At 45.4% G+C, this 23,922-nt stretch overlaps 1 pseudogene; it reads left to right on the top strand.

Annotated features, from left to right (window-relative positions):
- The first annotated feature begins 4,740 nt into the window (after positions 1-4,740).
- Positions 4,741-5,681, top strand: LOC117721598 (glyceraldehyde-3-phosphate dehydrogenase pseudogene; annotated as a pseudogene).
- Positions 5,682-23,922: the final 18,241 nt, after the last annotated feature.

Below are 23,922 nucleotides of genomic sequence, written 5' to 3'. Positions count from 1 at the left end.
GTCTCATTGACAGGACAGAGATTTATGTACCTAACAGTTAAAACCCACAGGAAACGCACATACATTTAGTAACTGATCTGTGTGCTGTGAATCTATACAAGTCTGAGATGGGGTTATCACCACACTGTCTCTTGGAGACAACACATCATTTAGTTTGATAGGCCGAGAGGCTATTATACCAGTTCCAGACAGCAGTCAGTGGAGCTATACTTATCCTTGGCAATTAATTTTTTCTAAGCCTTGGGCATCAAGGTGTCCTTCCTCCATGGCACAGTGGCAAAAATAAATCGTCATAGTTTGTAATCTTATTAGGAGAAATCAAAAGTTGACAGCACCACGTTTGTCTCGAAAGCTTTTATTTAGTAATTTTATTTGAAATTCTACTTCTCCATGAAATCCCAATATCTAAAGCCTTGAACCAGTGTCTCATCCCAATCCTATTACTCCCCTACTACAGCTATGGAGATTAAAAAGAGGCCAGTATACATTTGCCAAATGTCCACTGCACACCTGCTTGGTCCAGGAGCACCCTCAGGTCTGCACAGTACTGCAGATGGGTAGGGTTTCATATGGTGTTTTGCTCTGGTCAGGGTGGTGTCTTTGGGCTCGTGACCATCACTGTGGTGCCAGAGGGACTGTGGTGAGCTCATCTCAGAGGGATTTCAGGCATCTTAGAAGTGACTCCTTAACTTTGGAGTTGAGGAAGCTAAGGCTGAGGAAAACAAAGGGAACTGCCTCAAGAATAATAATTTTCTGCCCACCCCCCCCCCCCCCAGTTGGGACTGGGCCTCTTGTCTTAGATTGGTGGTTCTTTCTTCTCTGCCCACTAGATCCGGCAGCAGACCTCTGGGTCTGCTTTGTCTCTTGAACTTTGAACTTCCATTGTCAAACCTGGGACAAAAGATTGGTGGCTCCAGAGATGAAAAAGCAAATTGTCCCCTTAGACTAAATTCAAGCTGCACTCATGGAGCCCTTGGGTCACCCTGACTTATGGCAGTTGACTCCTGAGGACTAACTGGCACTAGGCAATGAAAAATAGCTGAATTTGGAGTCAGGGAGCTGTATTCAAATTTTTTTGTTATCTGCAGGTAACTTGGTTCCTACATGGCTTGAACCATGAATGCAAAGGTGATCTTAGTAAGAGACCAGCATGTTGATTTTCTATCAACCAGTGAGTGTGGAATAGTATTCAGAAGTATAAGTCCTTTTCCCCACTTCCCTTAGTCAAAGTGGGTCTTAATTAAAACTGGCAGTGAGAAGGACAATAGTATCATCCCTTCAGGGCCTTATAGCCTTCTTGCAAGGTTTGTGACTAGGTTAACAGACACACTCCCCGGAAGCTTTGAGGTACTACAATACAAGGGAAATGAATAACAACATGAATAGTAGGGTTTTTTTTTTAATTACTATTACTATTTGTATTGTTCTAGTTTAGCCTTGGGTAAGTGTTTATTAAACACAGGCGGAAGAGAAGAGGAAAAAGAAGTCTCTTTGACTTTCAGAGGCAACTCACTCACATCCACGTAGCTTTGTAATTCTTACCCACTCCTCCTTGCTGGAAGCATCAACAACAGCAAGAGGCCCATAAGCCTATGTGTCCATAGGTCTAGAGACTTAATCAGCCAGTCAGCTCCAGGCTTACTTGCCGGGTCAGTTTTACATGTCTGCTGCTCTTCAACTCAGCCTTCGTTCCTCTGACCCCACACTTCGGTGTCCTTCCATTTAATTTTCCCTGAGCAAAAAAAATAAAAAACAAAACCACACAGCAGAGGAATTCTGAGACGTCACCGTGCATCTCTCTCCCAACAAGGCTTGGAGTGGGTGAGTCCCTCTGCCTCTGCCTTCCTCCTTGTCTGCCTGTCTGGCAGACACTCTTGCTGGGCCCAGCTTTTGTTTGCCTGGGTTATGATTTACGCGAGTGGACCCAGAGCAGGGAAGAGCCCGAGTATCAATTTCGTTGGGTTACCGTGTTAAATGACCGATGCATGGATGGTTATTGCTGCCTCGAGAGTAAATGAAAGCCTTTTGCTTCCCTGACACTGCTGCCGTCCCCTCTTCCTCCCCCCACCCCCACCCCCCCAGCTGACGATCAGTTAAAAATGTAAATAAAAAGACCGCACTTTGGAGAGAGTCAGCTCCGGAGGGGGGGAAAATTGCAAAAGCGAAGTTTATTGATCCCCTGGTCAAGATTGATGGTACAATAAGAGCAGGAGGCGAAGAGTGATTTTGCTTTTGAAAACGTTGATGAATAAGCACGGAGGGGCAACAAATAGCCGGGCTCAGCCAGTGATGGACGGTGGCGGAGGAACAAGATGCATTTTTATAAATGGGTGAAAGGAGAGGAGGACTTATTAAAAAAATGAATGACCACATGTGGCAGGGATATGCCAGTAGGGAGAAGAAACCCATTGATTTATGTGTTCTACTGGCATTTGAAAATTCAATAATAACATTGACAAATGAGAGGCAAACCTGGCCACAGGACAGCGCCGAGCCAAGGAATGGAGAAAGAAAATGCCAAGGTCAGAAAGAAGGAACAGAAAAACAAGCTTATGTTGGAAAGCTTTACATTAGCCGGTCTCTATCAAGACATTAAGGGGGAAATCCCTCCACTCTCGGTGGGCGGTTCTGAGTCCAGCCAGTGAGGAGGGTCCTGGTTGTCCTGCTGCCTAGAGGAGGAAGCTTCATGGCCACCGGTGGCTGTGCTGCCCCGACTCTCCCCGGTATCTTCAGTGCCAGCTTTAAATACCCACACACTCTGGAAGCCCCTGTGCTGAGCTGTTGCTGGGGCCCTGTTGCCCACGCTTTGTTGTTTGGGGCTGTTCCTCTGCGCATGGATCCTGTACTGGCTGAAGACGTGATGTCAGGTCTAGGCAGCTTCCTGTACTTTGCCTCTGTGTAAGCAACGTCAGACACCTCAGTGTTTCCGGCTTTTGTTTGGGTCCTCTCCTGATGTGTACTATGCTCCTTTCATTGAAGCATATTTCCCTTGAGTACCATTCATTCATTCATTCATTCACACACTAGAAACTCTTCTGGGAAGTCTTTGCGGGAGAAGTTGAATTGCTTTGGAGGTTGTTAGCAAGGTGATACCAGAGTTAAGAGTAGCTCTGGCGAAATGTCCCTCTTGACTGCATGGATGTGCATGGGAGTGTGCACACCTTCTCCTGTTGAGCAGACAGCTCAGAAAGAGCAGGCACACCAGTGACCTCTGACTTATGCCAACCTCGTGGTTTCCAGGGAGGCTCCACCCAGTTCTCTGCCTCTAAGCACAGACTGATAGTGTGATCCTGGGATTGTAGCATTTCAGTCACTTGCCGAATGCTCTTTTGTTTCCTGGCTCTGCCTCAAATGGCAAAGGAGTGTGTGTGTGTGTGTGTGTGTGTGTGTGTGTGTGTGTGTGTGTAAGAAAACCTCCAGGGAGGGGGCTGGTCACCTGTCACTGAGCTCTCTGTCTTTCCCCCGTTCTGCTGCTATTTCCCTGGGGCTTTGGCTGCCTGTGTGATGTCTTCTCCAAATGTTAGAGGTGAGTGGGGGCTGGAGCAGAAGCATAAATCCTTGCTAATGCTCTCCTAAAAAAAAAAATCCAGGAGGTACCATTTCTCCCAAGGGCCTGTCTGCCAGCCTTACCCAACAGTTGGGATGGTCAGGAAGCCCCAGGTGTGTGCCTGTCTGTGTAGGGTTATTACAGGCCTCCATAGCTCATCAAGTTTTCGAGTGGAAATATTTCATTAGCTCCTACCGTACAGCCAAGGTTTCTTTTCTTTGTTTCTTTTCTCTGGAAACTCTCAGGAAATTTTTCTCCCTGCCTTGGCTCCCAGTGGCAGACAGGTAATAAATAGAAAGGCATTGAACTGAGAGGTGGATAATGAACCGGGGTAGGAGGGCAAGCTTTCCCAGTTTTGAAGAAGGCTCTTGTATTCCCACTCTTACAGATCTAGTGGCTGCAAGTAGCAGGTCTCATGTATATTATCCTGATTGAGACACTTACCAGATCTGCAAAATAGGCCCTCCTCGTTCACCACATGGTGGCTTAGGGGAAAGAGAATGGTGGTCAAACATGCAATTGCCCTGGGTCACCGATGACTTGGTCTTCGACAAACTGAAGTTTGGCACTCAGTTCACATTTGCTGGATAAATGGAAGGATACAATGTTTAAAGTGTACATTGAGAATATGGAAACTTTGTTTTGTTTCTGAGAATTCAGGATGCCTTGACAGAGCAGATGGAATGGAAATCTGTTCCTTAAGCATGAATGAAGACGTGGAACGATCCTTCTAGCCAAAGGACATAGAGCAGCGACGGGAACATCAGAGATACCCATTTATGGGAAGCGGAGATAAGTCAGGAGGGAGGATGCCAGCAGCTGAGCTTAGACAAAGCCACCCCAGTTTACACTCTCTGCCTATACTAGCTTACAGAAACAAGGCTTAGAAAGAAAGGGAGTCAGGGCAGGAGACCAGGGTAGTCTGACCCAACACACCAATGGCCGCAGCATTGCTCTGAGCTTTCCCAAGCCTGGTTCTGGAGTTTCCCAACCAGCATGTAGCTTTGCCTGAGGCCAGGAGCAGTAGATATTTGTTAAATGAGTGAGCCATGGGTCATCATGTGGTCTTAGGAGGCTGAATGGGCCATCCCTTCTATTTCTCCTCAATAGCAATGGCAGGGAAGGGGTCAGGAACATTTCGGGGAAGATCCTGCTAGGCATTAAGATGTGTGCCAATCCTACTCAAGTGCCATCAATGACCCCTTCATTGACCTCAACTACATGGTCTACATGTTTCAGTATGACTCCACCCATGGCAAGTTCAATGGCACAGTCAAGGCTGAGAATGGGAAGCTTGTCATCAATGGGAAGCCCATCACCATCTTCCAGGAACGAGATCCTGCTAACATCAAATGGGGTGATGCTGGTGCTGAGTACGTCATGGAGTCTACTGGCGTCCTCACCACCATGGAGAAGGCTGGGTCCCACTTGAAGGGTGGGGCCAAAAGTGTCATCATCTCCACCCCTTCTGCTGATGCCCCCATGTTTGTGATGAGTGTGAACCACGAGAAATATGACAACTCACTCAGGATTGTCAACAATGTTTCCTGCACTACCAACTGCTTAGCCCCCCTGGCCAAGGTCATCCATGACAACTTTGGCATTGTGGAAGGGCTCATGACCACAGTCCATGTAGTCACTGTCACTCAGAAGACTGTGGATGATCCCTCTGGAAAGCTATGGCATGACGACCATGGGGCTGCCCAGAACATCATCCCTGCATCCACTGGTGCTGCCAAGGCTGTGGGTAAAATCATCCCAGAGCTGAACGGGAAGCTTACTGGCATGGCCTTCCGTGTTCCTACCCCCAGTGTGTCTGTTGTGGATCTGACATGCCGCCTGGAGAAACCTGCCAAGTATGATAACGTCAAGAAGGTGGTGAAGCAGGCATCTGAGGGCCCACTGAAGGGCATCCTGGGCTACACTGAGGACCAGGTTGTCTCCTGTGACTTCAACAGCAACTCCCACTCTTCCACCTTTGATGCTGGGGCTGGCATTGCTCTCAATAACAACTTTGTAAAGCTCATTTCCTGGTATGACAAAGAATACGGCTACAACAACAGGGTTGTGGACCTCATGGCCTACATGGCCTCCAAGGAGTAAGAAACCCTGGACCACCCACCCCAGCAAGGACACTGAGAGCAAGACAGAGGCCCTTGGTTGCTGAGGAGTCCCTGTCCCCCACACTGAGCATCTCCTCACAATTTTCATCCCAAACCCCATAACAACAGGAGGGGCCTAGGGAGCCCTCCCTACCCTCTTAAATACCATCAATAAATGTTTGCTGCATCCCCAAAAAAAGCTTTTATTTGTTGACTGAGTAACAAAACTTTGTCTTGCTTTAACCCATTACTTGCCGTGAGGTTTTTGTCTGTATTGGTTTGCTTGAGATGAGTCCTCTAATTTTTAGTATTTTTCTCTTGTAGACACTAAAAAGGGTTTTTTTTTTTTTTTTTTTTATGTTGTTGTTTTGTTTGAATAAAAGCATCCTTTATTTGTGGAGCGTGAGTGGGGATACAGTAAAGAGGTCTATCATGGGTAAAGAAAGGGAAGAGGCTGTCCACCTCTGTGAGAGCTTTGTTACTCTGTGGATGGTAAACCAATGAACAAATGCAAGTTTGACACCTTCTTATGCAAATAAAGCCTTACTATGTAGCTCAAACTGGCCTTAAACGTTTGCTCCCTCTCACTCGAACTTCCCCCCAACCCCTGAAATACAGTCATGCACCACAACATCCAGTATAGCACACTTGCTTAACAGGGACCTGATAGCAAACGTCTTCCAAGCACTTCAGAAGAGGCCCTAGAAACTTCTACTGAGGCTCTTACTTTCAGGGGCTGCCTCTGAGCTCTGACCCTAGAAAGTCACGGGGCAGCACACCAGGAAGAGAAATGTAGTCTGAGCTTCCTGAGAATGTCAAAGGCAGGCTGGGTAGGGCTCCCACCTCCTCCCTTGGCCATTTATTGGAAAGCCATTGTGACTAGGTCTGAGAGAGTCAGTGATGCAAACTGCTTTTAAACAAATTTGCCATTTCTCCTTTAAGCAGCAGTGGGAACTCTTTCCACTGGGAACAGATCGTCCCTCTGAGCTTGTGTGGTAACCTCAAGCTGATGTCCGAGTCCGGGTTTCCTTATCTTCAAATTAACAAAACCAGCAGTCATCTTATGCATTGTCATAAGGGTTGATTGTCATCATGGTTATGGACACGCTGTGTGTCTACATTACGTTAATGGAGAATTTCTTTATTATTGCAGTTGCTGCAAGGGAAGAGATCTCTCTCCTTATCACACCATGTGTGAAGAATCCTAAGCGCCACAGGGAAATTTCAGAACCAGTGGAATTCCTCCGTGTGGCAGACCCACTCCTAAAGCCAAACCACCTCCTTCCAACATCTCCGCACTCACAAAGTGATCAGTCCAGGGGTCTGGGGTCTGCTTGAGAGGTGACTGGGGAAGGCCTGAAAGGGAGGATGAAATGGCAAGTGCCCTGAGTGCTTGCTTTTTATTTGTTGTTCATTTAGATGGGGTCTCCCGGTCCACACTGCATGAGTCGTGAAAGAGGAAATGTTCAGAGTCCTTGTCTTCATTTACTCTCTCACATCAGCCTCTCTCCTGATGTGTGGGGTCATGGTTCCCTGTGGTGGGAAGACACATCGGCTTTAACTTAGCCCACTTCTGGACTCATCAGATTTTTGGCAGAGAGACTGTTGTTTGTCATTTATAGTCTTCCCACCCAGAGCTACTACATTCCCTGGAGTCTATCAGAGCTGAGGAAGTGGTAGAACATAGACAGACAGACAGACAGACAGACAGACAGACAGACAGACAGACAGACGGGTGAGCAGGCAGACACATCAATCTGGCAATCATCCAGTGAGTCTGAGAAAATATCTCCCTGTTCACTTCTATAAAGATCACTGTGAAGATGGGGTCACATTCAAATATTTGTTTAACTGTTGTGACCCCTGAAGACAAGGACAAGAGGAACTTTGAGTCACTCTGTCTGCCCCTCTTCTGTTAGGGTAGGGGCAGTGACACAGGGACAGTCATGTGGGTAGTCAGAGCCCTGATAAACGCCATTTCCTGCTGCCTTGTAGCTCAGATTTCTTTTTATAGTCATTGCTATTTTCCGTGATCTTGAATATGGGAATATGTTTATGGGAAAGACAAAGTAAGTGTTACCATTTTCCTTTATCCACCATGAAACACCTGTTTCAGATGCTGAGTTTAAAAAAGCCCAGTAGGACTTCATGCCATGTAATAGTCAGTGCTTACTACATTGAATCTACTTCATTTACTTTGTTCTAACCTATAGGATATTCAGATCATAAATTTCATTTGGTAAATACATAGCATGTTTACCATCTTGAATGCTGGAGAAAATTGATCAACATGCTGTGGAAGGGGATAAAGAAACACACCCCTCCCCCCCCCCCCTCAAAGTCAATAAAATAGTTTTCTTTGGGTTTAGGTTAGGTCTTGGCTTCAACTCATGACATCTTCAAACAGGCTCGATCTTTTATTCTTCAAATGTCCTACACAAAGCACTTGACCACTGCTGTCTCCCTTTTCTCCGTGTATAAACTGGGGGACCTGTTAGTAATCACTCTTGCTACAATGACAATTTAAAAAATATTTATGTAGCTGAATAGTTCTCAATGCACAGTAAATCTCCAGTGGATGTGACCTATTATTATCCCAGTGGAAAATGTCATTTAGCTGTGGGCTCCGTGAACTAGGGGTATAACTGTATACCCTTAATTTTTAGCACAGTCCTTAGTGTATAATAGACTTCTCGTAAATATTTGTTGACTGGACAACAGACAGACTATGGCTCATGGAGACTATCCAAATTGTTGACTTCATAAAGCCTGCTAAAATATAAATTTTGATTGTAAAGATAAAATCAGTTCTTCATTGCCGATAGCAGTTTTTCTCCCCGACCAAATGGCTGAGCATCTATAATGAGGCCAGGGATTGTAAGCCCGAGACTCAGACCAAGGAGGTCAACAGTAATTTTCACCACGGCAGTATCTAAACACTAGTGAGGCTTACAATTATCTGCAGATGTCAGCTGAGGAGTGGGGGAGTTCAGGCACATGCCCACGATGGCATCGGGGGACCTACAGCGTGTACCCATAGGAGACCCAGTCACCCCTCCCAAACTCAGGCTCATGATATTTATAGGCATGTTGCTTCAGTGAGGGGCCAATGGCTAGGAGAATGGGAGCTGCCATGGGGTCTGGGGCTGATGGGAAACAAAGTGTCTCTCTCAGAGGCAGCTGGGCTTATTTTAATGGGCAAGGTCAGCAATGAAATGACCAAGAAGAGAAATTGCTGCCATTATGCATCAGTTACAATCTTATATCAATTATTCCCTGTGCCATTCCCTTTGCCACGGGCTGAAGCAAACATGGCCCCTAATCAGTTTTACATCTCCGTTTAATTTTATTGGAAAGAAGAGCTGGCAATGCATCACGGGGGCCGAGTGTGACACGAAAGGTGACCCCCCTGCCAACTTAATGGCACAATACATAACCCTTAATGAAGTCGCTATCTTGTCCCTCTTCTGCTGTCTGGGTCCTGTGATTTACAACAGCATCATTTGCTTTGCTCTCTTTTCATTTCAGCTTTGACAAAGTGGATGAAACAATTATCTTCGTTATCGGCCAAAGCGGTAGAAATGGGGTAGTTGGGGGATTTCTGCAGGTGGACAGTCTTGGCTAGGAATCAACACCAATGGTGAAGTGTGCCCAGGAATGTCTCCCTCCTCTCTCTCTCGCTGGTGACTATGAGCATCTGAAGATGGATTGTGTATCCCAATGAGCAGTGTGAGTCTTACATCATTGTGGCAAGGAGTCATTTCAGAAGAAGGGGAAGCTGCCGACACAACAGAGCTTGGGAGTTTGCAGTTTATTCTCATGGGAGCCCCTAGTATTTGTTTTCCGTACATGCTCAGGCCGTGTCCTCCCTTGCAGCATCTTCTTTTGTTCATCAGTGGGCAATAACACCTCCATTTTATGCCTTATAAATGATATCTTGTATTTGTTTATCATGATTAAAAATTATTTGTTAGCTTATTCAAATACTATTTGGCATCTTGTGGATAGTAATTTAGGTGCTGTGGGGAGAAAGAGAAGAAGTGGTTATGGATATTATCTTCAAAAAGTGGAATACTCTAAGGGCATCAAAGTGACCTGACTCTTAAATAAATGTAGCATGACATAGAGAGAAATAAGTGAAGTCAAGTATGTAAACCAACCATATGGCTGTCCAAAAGAAGTTATTTTGAAATGAGGGGGATAAGATTTGCACAGTTTAATGGGGGAAGTGCTAGCTGACCACAGTACATATGCCTGTCCCCAGCGCTGAGGGCAAATCAGGAGCTTGAGGACATCCTGGGTAGCACAGTAAGATTCTGTCAAAGAGAAAAGCTCTCTTCCCTACAAAATGCACTGGTATTTATTATCCTGCAGGGCATGTTTTGGTACAGAACAAAGATGAGTGAATACTCCAATCTGTGGCCCTGGATATCCAACTATAAGTAACAATGTATGAAACCTTGTTGCAGAGTTGCAACATTTAACTGGGAGATCGTGAGAGTGGAGTCTACAAAGGCAGAAATGGCAGCAGAAACTGCATTCTATTCTATTGTTTAGGTTGGGTGGGGAAGACGTAGTAACTTAGATATTCTTGGTAGGAGATGTGACCTATGGTGTTTCTCCCTTGGGAGACTTATGGATGTGGGCACATAAGCACACACTGTCATTGACTAAATTACATTGTCTTTGGCTATACAATTTTCCAATAGATAAGCTTGCAAAATTCAATCAAGTATCTTTTTTTGCACTGTGTAGACTTGGGAAGAATTGCAATTGGTTTTTTTTTTTTTTTCTAACTTCCAGGTTCTCTGAAGAACAAAAATAATAGGTCAGAGGTTCATTAATCAGCAAGATTCTCTTTGCAAATATCACCTGAATGAGTGGTCCATGTTTTTAGAGAGATTTTTAAAAATGATGACAGTTTGCTGCATGGCGTTGTTCTCAGGCAGATGGAAAACCGTAGCGTCAATGTGGTTAAACTGAAATGGGTCCTTCATATAAATCTGCACGTGAGTAAACTTAAAAACGACTACATCCTGTCAGTTGACAGATATGCATACGCAGAAGCCATCCTTGGAGATGTCAATGTGCAACCCATTCAACCTCTGCCCTCCTTCACTCTGCCCTACTGTGCACGGGAAGTAAAGGGGACAGCTTGGCACTCATACTTGGTATAAGTAGATTTCCCAAAAGTAGCCCATATTCACTTTAAGTGTGTCACCAGATTGGCTGTTGAAGCAGGGTGACAATAAGGGTCACAGTCAATATTCAACCAAAGTGATGTGTTCTGAACCCCTCTACTTGAAAGAGCATTGCTTTAATGCTTCTGCCCCACATTCAACCATCCCTGTATGCTTCCCTCTCATCCAGTTAGCCACTGCCCTGCCTTCAGAGGCCTTTGCTATTAAATCCTGACTATTATCTTGTCGCTGACAGGTACCTTATAGAAGAAAGACAGTAGCAATGGAGCTGAGGAGAGGGTGCTGTGTAGGGTCCATAAGTCAGAGGGTCATTTCATCTGTTTATGCTGTTAAAGGGGGGGAGGGGTTGAAGAGGTGAATCTACATGGTGCAGTGACCTGAATAAGGCTTGTACCTGGGGTGGAGCACCACATGGGAAGCGCCATCCCATCCTCCCCACTGGGCAGGTCGGGGTGCGTGATAGGGTAATCTCTGGGAAATAAGACCTTTTTTTGGCTAGAGTTGGAAATGAGGGAGGCAGGAGAGGGAACCCTGTGGTTACTTCCTTGGATCTCAGTAGATTGGAAAGGTTCCCCTGGTGCCTGCTGATATTTCCTGATGGGAATTCCTTCCACTGATAGAGATACAGATGGAGTTTACGGACATGGGGTTGTAGACACACTCTGGGATAATGAAAAAAATGCCCACGGTAGCCATATGCTCTGTGGCAGTTTGCTAGAAGGAACTCCAGTTGAGTGCATACAAACTAGCATTTTGGCAGTACTGACTAAGGGGGATCCTCTGAAATTGAAATAAGGATCTTTTGGTCTGATTTATGTGAAATTAAAAAAAAATAAACAGTCTTATTTTTTAAAATAAAATGTTCTTTTCTCTGACCTTAAGATTTATTTCAGAGTGATTAGGATGACCTGGGATGAGGGTATACTCAGAGAACGGGCGCTTTTTTCTGTTGGTTCCATTTCCTTCAGGGGTCTATTGTGGCCATTCTTTCTCCTCCTTGGGAGGCTGCCTGGTAACTGGCAAGGCTGCAACACCCTCCTGTTTATCTCATCCAGCTGGATTTGCTGTCCCTGCCCCACTGATAGTCTTCTAAGCTTTTTGCGCAAGGTAATGCAAGTAGAACTTACCAGATCCACGGTTAGAACCCAAGTCACTCTTGTCCAGAAGCTTCTAGAACTCATATTCTCAGAGTACTACAGAGCTGTCTCAGTTTGGAACACAGAAGGATGCTCCTCCATGTGTTTGTAAAGCATACACACTATATTTTAACTCAAGGGTCTAGGCTCATTTATAACATGGGGTTCTCAGGATGTCTGTGTTTTTCTTACTATAGCTTTAAGGGACTTTAAGACGGAATATTCTAGGTTTAGGTCCTCCTCAAATGTGATTTAGTTCTGTATATTTACTCCTGGAGTGTTGTTGTGACCCAGCAAAATTGAGCAAACCAAGCGTTATTTGTCTCGCCACTGACCCAACTTATTTTACTTGAGGTCAATTTGCATGACAGAAATATTACTGCAACACTTTTAGGTGTGAGATTGTGTACAGGGAGAGAAGCCCAATTGAAGGCACGATACTTTGACCTAGGACTAAGCCAGGAATAATTAGAAACACTGTTTTGAACTCAGTGTGCATGGTGAATAATTTGCCTGGGGCTTTTTGACATGGGTGTAAAGAGAAAACGTGTTCAGAGTCCACACACTGTGCTCTAGACTCAGGCCAACGGAGAGGAGCTGTGTGATTTTTCTTCTCCAGCCCTGTTAGACAACACCTTGTATGCACCATGAAGGCAGCCCTGGGCTAAGGTGCAGCTAGAGGACCACATGGGTACGGCAAAAATCGCGGCTCATCGGGTCAAAGGTAATCACCCACTTCCTAGATAAATCTGTTTCTCTATGAAATACGGTAAAGGAGCACCACCCTGTCCTCATTGCGTTCTCCCTCTCAGCATCCCTGCCCTTCCTTCTCAGGCCTGCTCTTTACTCTTTACTCTTAATGTAGTCAGGCTCGCTCACTCTATAGAGCATTTGTAAACCCATCTTCCCTTGTATGTGGTTGCTCTACCTGTCCCCCCCCCATCCGCGCTCTTTCCCTTCCCCCTGCCCTTCTCCCTCCCCTCCCCCTCTCCCTCCCCCTTCCCTTCTTTCTCCCCTTCCCTCCCCTTTTCCCTCTCAGTCTATCCCCTCATGCATGCTTCTGCATGCGTGGGTGCGTGAGTGCGTGCATGCATGGGTGTGTGTGTGTGTGTGTGTGTGTGTGTGTGTGTGTGTGTGTGTGTTCCAATCACTGAAGCACCTAAATGACAGCTTAGGGATAGAGTGGGAAGTAGAGAAGGAAAACTACCCAGAAGGGGTGTTAAGCAGTTAAGCCGCCCTTTGGTGAACCCCTGTCAGAAATGGGCAGAAGACACAGCCAGCCACTTCTGCTCCTGTAGCCTACTTGCTTGGGTCTCCACTGTAGAGCGCCACCTATTGGATAGAAAGAGCCCCAAGGAGAAATTCCAAGGTTAGGGCTGCAGAGCCCAGATATCCTGACTCATCAAGAGTTTCAGCTAGGGAAGGTGACAGCTTTGGACATCCTGAAAGCTGTGTTATATGAAATGGACCCTTGTCCTCTGGTGGGCCTCGCTTTCCTCTGAATCGCCATCAGAAACCGACTGCGTGCCTTGATGCTTCATGTTCCTGTGGCTTATGTTCACCTGGGGCATGATATCAGAAACAGGTCCTCAGCGCCTACTTCTACTAAGACATTATTCGACTTATGTTTTCTTCTAAGTAAAAGGGAAGAAAAGTGGCCCACCACTTCAAAGCCTGTCCTAGGGTAGGTTTTGCTTTAATTGCCCATGGAATGATTCTTGTCAAAGCTTTCATTTATTTCTTTATTTTTCTCAGAGAGTCCCTGTCAGCGCTTACCTCAGCCGAAGAATTTGTCCTCAGAGAAGCCAGAAAATCTGTTCCTTTGGCAGGGGATGGAAGCCATAGCTTGTGACATTCTCCTGGTAAACCTGCCAGGCCATGGGCAGCCAGCATACCTGTAGGGGGTGAACATCACATATGTAAACAGAAATTGCTCCCCCATAGGAAGCAGTTTACACTGATGCTGCTTGTCACCTCTGAGAAATGCAAGCCCTGTGACAGATTGTGTTCCAGTTTGGGGGAAGAAAGGAGAATTACAGGTGCTTCTTTCTAAAAAAAATTTTAATAGGAGGAAAACCTAAGATATGAAGGCCCGAAGGGCTACAGCCAGACCCTAGATGCAGAGGAATCACTGGCAGGAGGTCTCAGGGCCTCTCTAGCTCACACCATAGAAGGAGATGCTTGTACCAAGTGAGTGTGTCTGTGATGTATCAGGGAATCCCAACTCCTACATCTTCTGATCAGGTAGACACATCGCTATCATTTTCAAACAAACAGAATACTAGTTCCAAACTCCAGAGGTAGCCACAGCAGGTCTGTGCTGAGTCAGCATCCCTGATGCTGCGACCTGCGCTAAGCCGGATCCAGCAGATCAGATCTGGATTCCAAGAGTCCTGAAAAAACCTGGACAGGGAGACAGCATGGCTGGTGCTTCCTTAGGCAAAGGACCTCGGGGCTGATGCTGTGGGAAGAGGAGACTGCATCCTGTGCCTTGTGCAAGTTCTGAGCCACAGAGACAGGTGCAGAACTGGGGCAGCATAGTGCCAGCCCCTTCTAGAAAAAAAGCACATGGTGATAGATACAGTGGTCAACAGCACAGAGTCCTGTTTTAATAACTGTGCACTGTGGCTGGCAACGTAATTTAAATTTGGGATTTATATAAAATAAAGGTAACAATTTCTACCTACCAGGGACCTTCTAATACTGAGAAAGGAAAATATAAGAAAAAGATCCAAAGAATTATTCTAACCATATAGCACCCCAGATATCTGCATATTTTCTGCTTTCAAACTTCTACGAACTCCCTTTCTTGGGATGACCGCCTTTGTCTAAAGCAGCTTCACTCAATGGCTTTCTAGAGAGATTTGGAGTCTTGGGACCTAGTTAAAGGGATAGCAACATAGACAATGATAGTCAAAGGACAAACATCTATTTAAAAGATGCCCAGTATTGCACATCATAGAGAACTACCAATAGGCAATGCACCCACACCACCAAACACTGTCGAGGATGGGAAGCAATAAGAAGCCTTGTTCATTGCAAAGGGGCAGGCTTTGGGGAAAGTGGGCTGGTAACTGCTTTTAAGATTCTCACAGTGTGAACCAGCAATCATACTCTGAGACATTTATCAGCTGTCTTTAAAAACTTACACCCACACAAAAACTTGTGTGTGGCTGCTGCTAACAGCTTTCCTTGTAATTGCCCAAATGTAGACGTGGCCAAAATATATTTCAGTGGCTGACAGTAAAATCCTATTCAATGATAGGAGAAACTGAGTTATCACGACCTAGAAAATATAGAAACAAAATGCATAGCACTAAGTTAAAAGAACTTGTCTGGGAACGCCATGTATTGGCCGGTAGCTTGGGAAGAACCAGGGATAGAACATTCTGGAAAGAGATGTTGCCTATAGGTGCAACTCCCCCCCCCACCCCCCCAAAAAAAAAGGTACATGAGAAAAAAAATAACACTCTTAGAATGAGCACTACCTGTAAACCGTAAAGCGAGTTTAAGAGCCAATGGTGGATGGTTTAGGGTAAGAGAGCAGAGATGTTTGTTAAGAGGTGAAGTGAATGTAAGTCACACACTTGCCTTAATAACCTAGTGTCAATATTGTAGGACCAAGAAGAACAGCATGATTTATGGTCGAGCACCAGCTAGAAATCGCTGGAGACCCCAGGTGATCCTAAGGGACGGAATGCATTTTACCATGCTCCCAGACTCCAGGCTCCTGGCACGAGGCCGAAGACAACCATAGAGTAGGGTCCTGTAGTCATGTAGGAAAACGCCCACTATCCTCTCCACAGGTAGAGGTCGTGACTACAGGCCTCAGAGCCTCAAGACAGATCTTCATATTAATGAGGTAAAGGCCAGAGGGGTGTAGCCAATTAAACATTCCTTCCCAGACCCTCCTCCTTGCAAAAGGTATTTATCTGCAGTCCTGCCCTGAAAATACCGGGGTATTTTCATCTACTTTCTGCCATGACAATAAACATATTGAGACCATGGACTATTTTTCTTCTTTGGGATCTGCCGTGGGATCCCAAACAAACAGTGGAGCAGGTCTTCATCCACAGAGCCACTGTCTAATCTCCTGTAAAAGAACTCTCTGTGTTCCCAACCACCAGTGACCTCCAACCCAGCTGCCACACAGCAAAGCAAGGAGCAGCAGTGACCAAGCCAAGAACTCTCATCTCTGCAGGACATAGCCGGAGATCCTCCTCCCCCCCCCCCTTCTCTTCGGCTATGGGCCAATCTAACCCGTATGCCCCCACTTCATTCTCAGCCCTTCTGCAACCCCCCAGCAGTGCCTGGGAGCCCAAGGGCTCGAGAACCAGCCAGTTCCCAGACACCTTTTGGCCCAAGGACCCCCAAGCCAAAAGCTCTGGCTCTCCACGAGACCTTAGACTATGCTCTCCATCCTGGAGCAAAGTCCCGCAACTTCACATAGCCCGATGTCTGCCCGGGCACCAGCATGGAGTGAACACAGTCAAATTCCAGTGCCTCTCTCCCCACAAGAGGCCCTAGCCACATGGTGAGACAGAAGTAGAACCCACACATCAACCCAACAAGTCCCATGCACACTACAACCCAACACAATATCCCTCACCAAATTTCACAAATGCACTGCATTGCTGCAAGGCATGGGGACTAGGGAAGAGGTTAGTATTCTCTGTTCATATAATATATGGTCATATAATATATATATATATATATATATATATATATATATATATATATATATATATCTTCTTTTAAAAAGTCTATTAAAAACAAACAACAACAAAAACAAGAACCAGCAACATAAAAATCAGACATACAAACATAGCCATAGCCTCATTGCCTGGAGCAGTAGCAAGAACCTGGCTGGCTCTACTGTAGATGGCACCTCAGATTTGAGGGTCCAGGTGGTAGGAGGCCTGAGGGAACAGGAGAAAACTACATGGTCAGGAAAAGGTGATGCCTACAGAGCCAGCTCTTAGATGAGTTGGAGACATTAATTTTTTTTTTTTTAATTGTTGAGGATTGGGTGAAGTTCTAACCTCTGAATCCCGCTCCCACTGCCTCTTCTCTCAACCCTGGAGTTGAGACTTCAAGACTTAACTCTAAACTATTACTAGGCCATGGATACAACAAAAAGAGAGAAGGAAAGGGAGAGATTGGAAGAAGGAAGGAGGATGGAGATGGGGAGGGGGATGGAGGGGCAGAGGGACAGGAGGGAAGTTGAGGAAAGAGGAGGGAGGGGGTAAAGATGAAGAGGAGGGGAGGATGAAGAGGAACAGGGAACAGTAGAGGAAGGAGAGGGTAAGAGGAAGGGAGAAAGCAGAGGGGAGGAAGAAATTAAAGACAAATTTATTGCTTGGCTTTGCTGTAGCCAGATACAAACTCACCTGGAGAAGAGAACGGCTCATATCTGCTTGTGGTGGCTAGCCTAATCTCCTAAACTCTATTACTGTTATAAACCTGTCTCTCTTAAAACAATGTTACTTGGCAAATGTATCATAAACGTCTAGGTCCTAAGGAATGGGTACAATGTTTGGGGTGGTCTCAGCTCACTTTTCTCAGGTGTGGAGTGACAAGATGTGTTTCATGATATCATCCTCTAATTAACTCCAGCAGCAGTCTTTCCTCAAGTAGCATAGTTTGTCTCTAGGCTAAAAGCTTATTTTCTCAGAATATTATTGTGGGGCCATGGGCTGTGAGAGGCGGCTGGGTACCTGGTCGAGCACAGGCCTCGAACCCTGGTGACCCTAAAGGGACGGTAGATGTTCAGCCTTGGTCCTGGGCCCTGGTTCCTTTCACTTAGCTTCGGCCATCCACAGCCCCTCTCAAAGAAAGGTTTGTGACCTTTGGTCACATAGCACAGGTAGAGGGTGTGACTACAAGCCAAGGAGCCTCAAGAGATCTCCATATTCATGAGTTACCCAAAGGCCAGAGGGCGTAGCCAATTAAGCATTCCTTCCCAGACCTTCCTCCTACTATCCAAAGATATTTAGCCTCAGGCCCACCCTGAGAACATGAGGTACAGCTTCATTCACTTTTCACCATGACAATAAACTTTTTAAAACCATAGACTACCTCTTGTCTTTGGAACCCTCCATGGAGAACCATAGAGGGGGCCTCCAACTAAAGAGCCGAAGTCTAATCTCCCACCAGAGGACTTCTCTACGTTCTAGCCTCAGAGAGGCCTGCCAACTCAAGCAAGCTAACTGAGCCAGCCATGACCCAGCCAAGCAAGAGTCGCCATGACCAAGAGTCTTTCTGTGACCTCTCAGCTGTATCTGGGAACCCAAGGGCCAAGACCAGCCAGCTGCCTCTGCCTGGGGACCTCCAACCCAAGAGCTCCTGCCCACCCAGGGTCTCAGACTGTGATCTCCCCATGCCTGGAGTGGAGCCCAGCGGCTTCCCACAGCCCAGAGTCTTCGTGGAGTGAGCACAGTCAAATTTTTACACTTCTGCCCCCTGAGCCATGGCCCTAGCTGCCTGGGGTGTCAGACATGCAGGATCCACAACTCAGCCCAACAGGACCCACGCCCACGCATGAGCTACAGCCCCACATATTACTTCACTGTTAACATAAAGTTTCAATTATTTTGATAAGTGGACAACCTGGGCTTGGCAATACTAGCTGATAGTCCCAGCTACCAGGGAGGCTGGAGTAGGACAATAACCGGGGTCCACAAGTCTGATGCCAGCCTGCACACCATAGAGAGTAAGGTTCTGTCTCAAAAGGAAGAAAGCAAGAGGTGTGAAGGAAGATTGAAGCCATCTCTTTCACCCAGAGGGGCCAGTGCCTCAGAGTTAAAGTGCTACAATTCAAATCTTTTCTTTAACTCAAAAATCTGAGCTTGTTATTCTTGAGGTTAAGATCCGCTATCTAGTCCAGGCTGGTCTTAAACTTGTGATCGTCTCTGCTTCAACCTCCTGAGTGCTAGGATTACAAGTGCACACCACTACACCTAGTGTGCCCTGATTTTTTTGAGTTGTTCATTATTTATTTTTTACATTCAGAGTTCTTTGCTATAATTAGAAATTTCTTCCCTCTTTCTACTCAGAGAGGCAAAGCTGAGAGTCAGTACAGCAGTGGCTATAAACAGTGTGAGACAAGGATTGCAAAGGGTGTGCAAAAGATGAGCCCGTGGGATAGGAGGAATTCCTGGATGCCTAGTCTGCCCTTGGCTCTCCACAGCTGCCCTTCATTTTAAAAGGCACCAAAACAGAAACCTCGGGAAACAGAAGGATAAACAACCACCACTGGACTTAATCCATTATCTAATGGGCACCGCTGGAGAGCTCTTTCTAATTGGGCCTATTTTAGAGGTTTGATAGAGGAGCCTGTTGACAGAAGCCTAAAGCAGCCATCACTCAAACCTGAACCAAATAAAATAAAAATAGAGAGAAATAAATAAATAAAAGAGACTCAGCCAGAAATAGGGGAATGGAAGGGGGAAAAGAGAAAAGATAGAAAGGGAGCTCACATTATCAACCAATAAACCCAATAATCCATTAGCAACCAAGGTTGCTGCATAATATAGTACTTCCCTGGTGCTATAATTTATACTGCAGACTAGAGAATAGACATGGTTATTAGACTGAGGGCTACTGGATGACACATGATGCATGACCGTGCGGCATTGATCTTCACACAACAGGAAGGTGTCTAGACCGGGAGATGTATGGCCGTGCGATTCGGAGCGGGGCATATTTCACAGAAGGCCTAATGGAGTGGTGGAGCCGTGATGGATGGGCTAGCCCAGTTTCAGTAGCAGAGCAGTTATGGCTGTGCTAATGCCTGACCTCTCCTGAGCCTCTTGTCCTTCATGCAGTCGCAGTGACCTCATCTAAAGGGACAGAAAATAAGATGGGGAGCTGGAAGAAGATGGAGAGAGGTGAGGCCTTCAAGGGGGTGGAGGAGAGAGGGTGGCTCTGAGGGAGGCAGGCAAGGGTCCTATACAGAAAGAATTTAGAAGAGGAAAGGAAGAAGGGGGCAGGAAGGCAAGAATCAGGAGAGAGGCACCCTACCTTCCAGATATAAAGCAATGTGTTGATAAAGTAAAGAAAGAAAGGGCTCATTCATGTTTCTCCCAGACCCACCCCAAGTCAACAGCACTGGGTAGCCCAGGGTGGCAGTTATGAAAAGCCCCAGGCTCGCTCTACTATGCAGTAGGTCTCCATCCCCAGAGGAGAGAGTCAAGGAAGGGGTGAAGCACCACCCGAGCCAGGTCTTGTGCTAATGGAGTGAGGAGATTCTGTGAGCAGCTTTGAGTAATCCACATCGATTATGCAATAACGCAGAGACAGAACCGGTCTTCCTCCCTACACCCGCACTCTGTTAGACGATGCTTAATGCATCCTAATGACACTCTTGATCATTCCTGGGAAAATTAATGATTCATGCTGCAGCCAATCCAGACCTACCCAGCTCCCCCTTCCTCTCCTCCCTCCTCCCCTCCCTTCCTACCACCCTCATAAATTCTTTTCTCTGTATCAGTGTTGTGAGACAGGCAGGACTCAAATCTTACCTCTTAACTGGTATTTAACTAAGCAAAAGACACGCATGTCTCTCTAGCCTTCATCTCTGTTTCCCATCACCTCTATGTCCCTCTTCATTTTGAAATTGATCAGCTAGATGTTGCAGTGACAACTCAGGTAAACATATAACAGTGTCCACTGAGGACCAAAAGCAAGTGTCAGGGTTGCTCGTATTTCTTTAGACATTCCCATGGCCACCCAACTGTCACCCAGACAGAGTAAATTATCAGCTCTCTCAGTAAAAGATAAGCCTATTCCTTCTTAAATCCAGTAAGACCTTCCCAGGTTAATATACTGCTCTTGGGTGTTCTCGACTCCAAAAGAGTCAGTTCAAGTAGCATGTGGATGCCTTGCTAGGGCGCAAAGGATTTTCACTGCTAGAAGCTACTGGGAGTGTTTGTTTTGTTGTTTGTTTGTTTCACTTTTAGCCTGTGTTAATGATTTTAAAAATTGTGAATAAAATTATGCCAACCCCATAACAAGGCTGTTAATTTCATTATAATGCCCGACAGTGGGAAATTTGTAAAGAGTATACATTTATTTCCCACAGTTCTGGAGGATACAAGGCCCAAGGCCAAGGTGTTGGCAGGTTGACTATCTGCATCTGCTTTTAAGATGGCATCTTGTTACATCCTTTAGAGGGAAGGCTACTATAAAAAGGGACAAAGGCTGCTTAAATCCTCTTTGTGTTTTATTTATCTGGTGTCGGGTTGTTTGTGTGTGCGTGCACATGTGCGTGTGTATATGGATTTTTCTTTTGCCTATAAGTGTCTGTGCACCATGAACACACAATACTCTAGGAGGCCAGAAGAGGGCACCAGATCCCCAGGAACTATAGTTATTAACAGTTGTGAGCTGTCATGAGAGTGATGGGAATTGAACCAGGGTCCTCTGCAAGAGCATCCAGTGCTCTTAACCATGAAGCCATCTCTCCGGCCCTTGATGGCTCTTTGTTAAGGGCTCCTATTCAAAACAAAGGAGCCTTTGTGCCTCAATCACTTCTTGATGGTTTCATCTGGACGCTATTCCATTGTCAGTATCTGGATTTTGAAGCGGACACATTCCAATCATAGCAGCTATCCTAGGAATCATCAAGGTATCAGAAAGCCGGCAGAGATGACTGCTAGGGCATGCATACATTTTATAAAGAGCCTGAGATAAGCTTGGCCCTTATAAGACTAAATGAATAAGACAAATGTACAATGTTGGCATCTTAAGGCAAACATGAAACAGAATGCCATGAAATAGATGTGTTACAAAAAGCAATTCATACTGTTGGGAGGAGAGCAGATGAGAAGACCCAGTCTCTGTGCACCATATCTGCCACTCTACTGAAGAAATGATGTGAAGCAAAAATACAGTGAGGGAGTGCACTGGATAGTTTTATGTCAACATGACACAGCCTAAAGTCGGCTGAGAAGAGGGAACCTCAAGTGAGAAAAAGCCTACTTAAGATCTGTCTGTAGAACTTTTTTTTTTTACTTTTATTTTCCTTTTAACAATGGCTAAAACAAGAACTCTATTTAAATGATGCACAGGATTGAAAGAGGCTAAAGTGTCTGTGATGATTCCCATAACATCCATTCCAGTCCTGTCAGACAACCACCTTTTTGTGAAAACTTCCTAAGTCTCTTGTTGTAAATCATAAAATCGTTTGAGAAGAATTAGGGTGGCCCAATGAACACATTTCAACCTTTTCCCAGTCGTACTTGCTAAAGGTGTAATCAAGTAAGATGGAAGGTTCCGTTCACATTTAAATGTTATTTGTTCTTTTGATATCTCTAGCCAATATCCAAGCAGTATTACAGCCTGTCTCAAACTGGCTACTTCAGTGACTACTTCACTATTTCATGCTGTTGAGTCCAAAGTTCTGCAGAATGTTTGCGTGTAGGGAATATTCTTAATTAGTAGTGATCAGTGGAGGAGGGCCCAGCCCATTGCAGGTGGTGCCATCCCTGGGTTGGTGGTCCTGAGCTCTATAAGAAGCAGGCTGAACAAGCCATGAGGAGCAAGGCAATAAGCAGCATCCCCATGGCTTCTGTATCAGCTCCTGCCTCCAGGTTCCTGTCCCGACTTCCTTCAATAGCAGAGAGCAGTATGGAAGTATAAGCCAAATAAACCATTTTCTCCCCAACGTGCTTTTTGGGCCTGATGTTTTGTCACAGCAGAGAAACCGTAAGATAGGTAGAGACCACAGGTCCCCTTAGAACCAGCGGAAACACTGGTCATCGGAGAAGAGAGAGAAGCCCCTTTGCTCACAAGGTCCGACAGAGGCAAAGTGAGATGCTCTCTAATTTTATACACACAAAAAAATCACTCGCAACTGAGAAAGGTGTTCCTGTCACACATAGGAATGAAATCTTGGTGGGCTGACTATAAAAATGAATTGCTGAGTCAAAATAACAATTATATAGCAAAAGAGCAATACATCTAGTTACATCAAACATAGATCTTAGAGGCTTTGCCTCTACCCAAGAAAAAGTAACAGAGATAAATTTCAAACTCTTACCAGAAACTATTGAGAAATTAGACAAAATACACATGAAAGTGTGTCTCAGGATGCTGACCATCTAGAAAATGACCCCTGAGAAGAAGAAAATAAAGAATGTGAGTCCTGACCTTGCCTAGACATGTTGCCCAGAGGATATTGCTAATTTAGAGTGCCCAGGGGTGGAACAGTTGATTTTATGGGCCACTCAGACTAGGCTTCAGGGTGCCCCGATTTAGCAGCAATTCTGAGTGTGTCATCAAAGAAGTAAGGATGGGGCAGGCAGGCATTTGAATCATTGGTCTCTGTAAACAGCATTCATCCCTTTGAAGATGTAAGAATAAAGGGAGAAGAAAGCCTATATTGCTGGTGACTATGTGAACCATTGGACCCAGTATGAAAGGCCTAAAAAGTGAAAACACACCTACACTAGACCCAGCTCTGCCATCCTGAATATATACTCAAAGGAGTTAGTGTGTTATGGAGGAGCAGCCATGTTTACTGCTGCATAATGTATAGTAGCCAAATTCTAGAGTCCACCTAGGCATCAACATATGAATGGATATGTAAGGGTGGTACATAGACACAAAGGAGTTGTATTTGTTCATAAAAATGAAAGTATGCCATCTTAGGGGGGGGGAATAGATTGAATTAGAACATCTTGTTAAGGAAAATAAGCCAGAGTCAGCAAACAAAGACCACATTTTTCTTTCATATGTGTAACTCAGATTGAATGTACAGACAATAGATAGATGATAGATAGATAGATAGATAGATAGATAGATAGATAGACAGACGAAATGGAAATGCAAAATGAACTATTTGGGGAAAAAGTAATATGCCAGTGGGAAAGGAAGATAAACAAGAAATTATAATTGAGAGGTTAAGAAGATAAAGGATACAGTATATCCACATG

Source organism: Arvicanthis niloticus, chromosome 16 (assembly GCF_011762505.2).
Source record: "Arvicanthis niloticus isolate mArvNil1 chromosome 16, mArvNil1.pat.X, whole genome shotgun sequence".
Classification (NCBI taxonomy): Eukaryota; Metazoa; Chordata; class Mammalia; order Rodentia; family Muridae; genus Arvicanthis; species Arvicanthis niloticus.
This window is presented reverse-complemented; position numbering and strand designations above follow the sequence as displayed.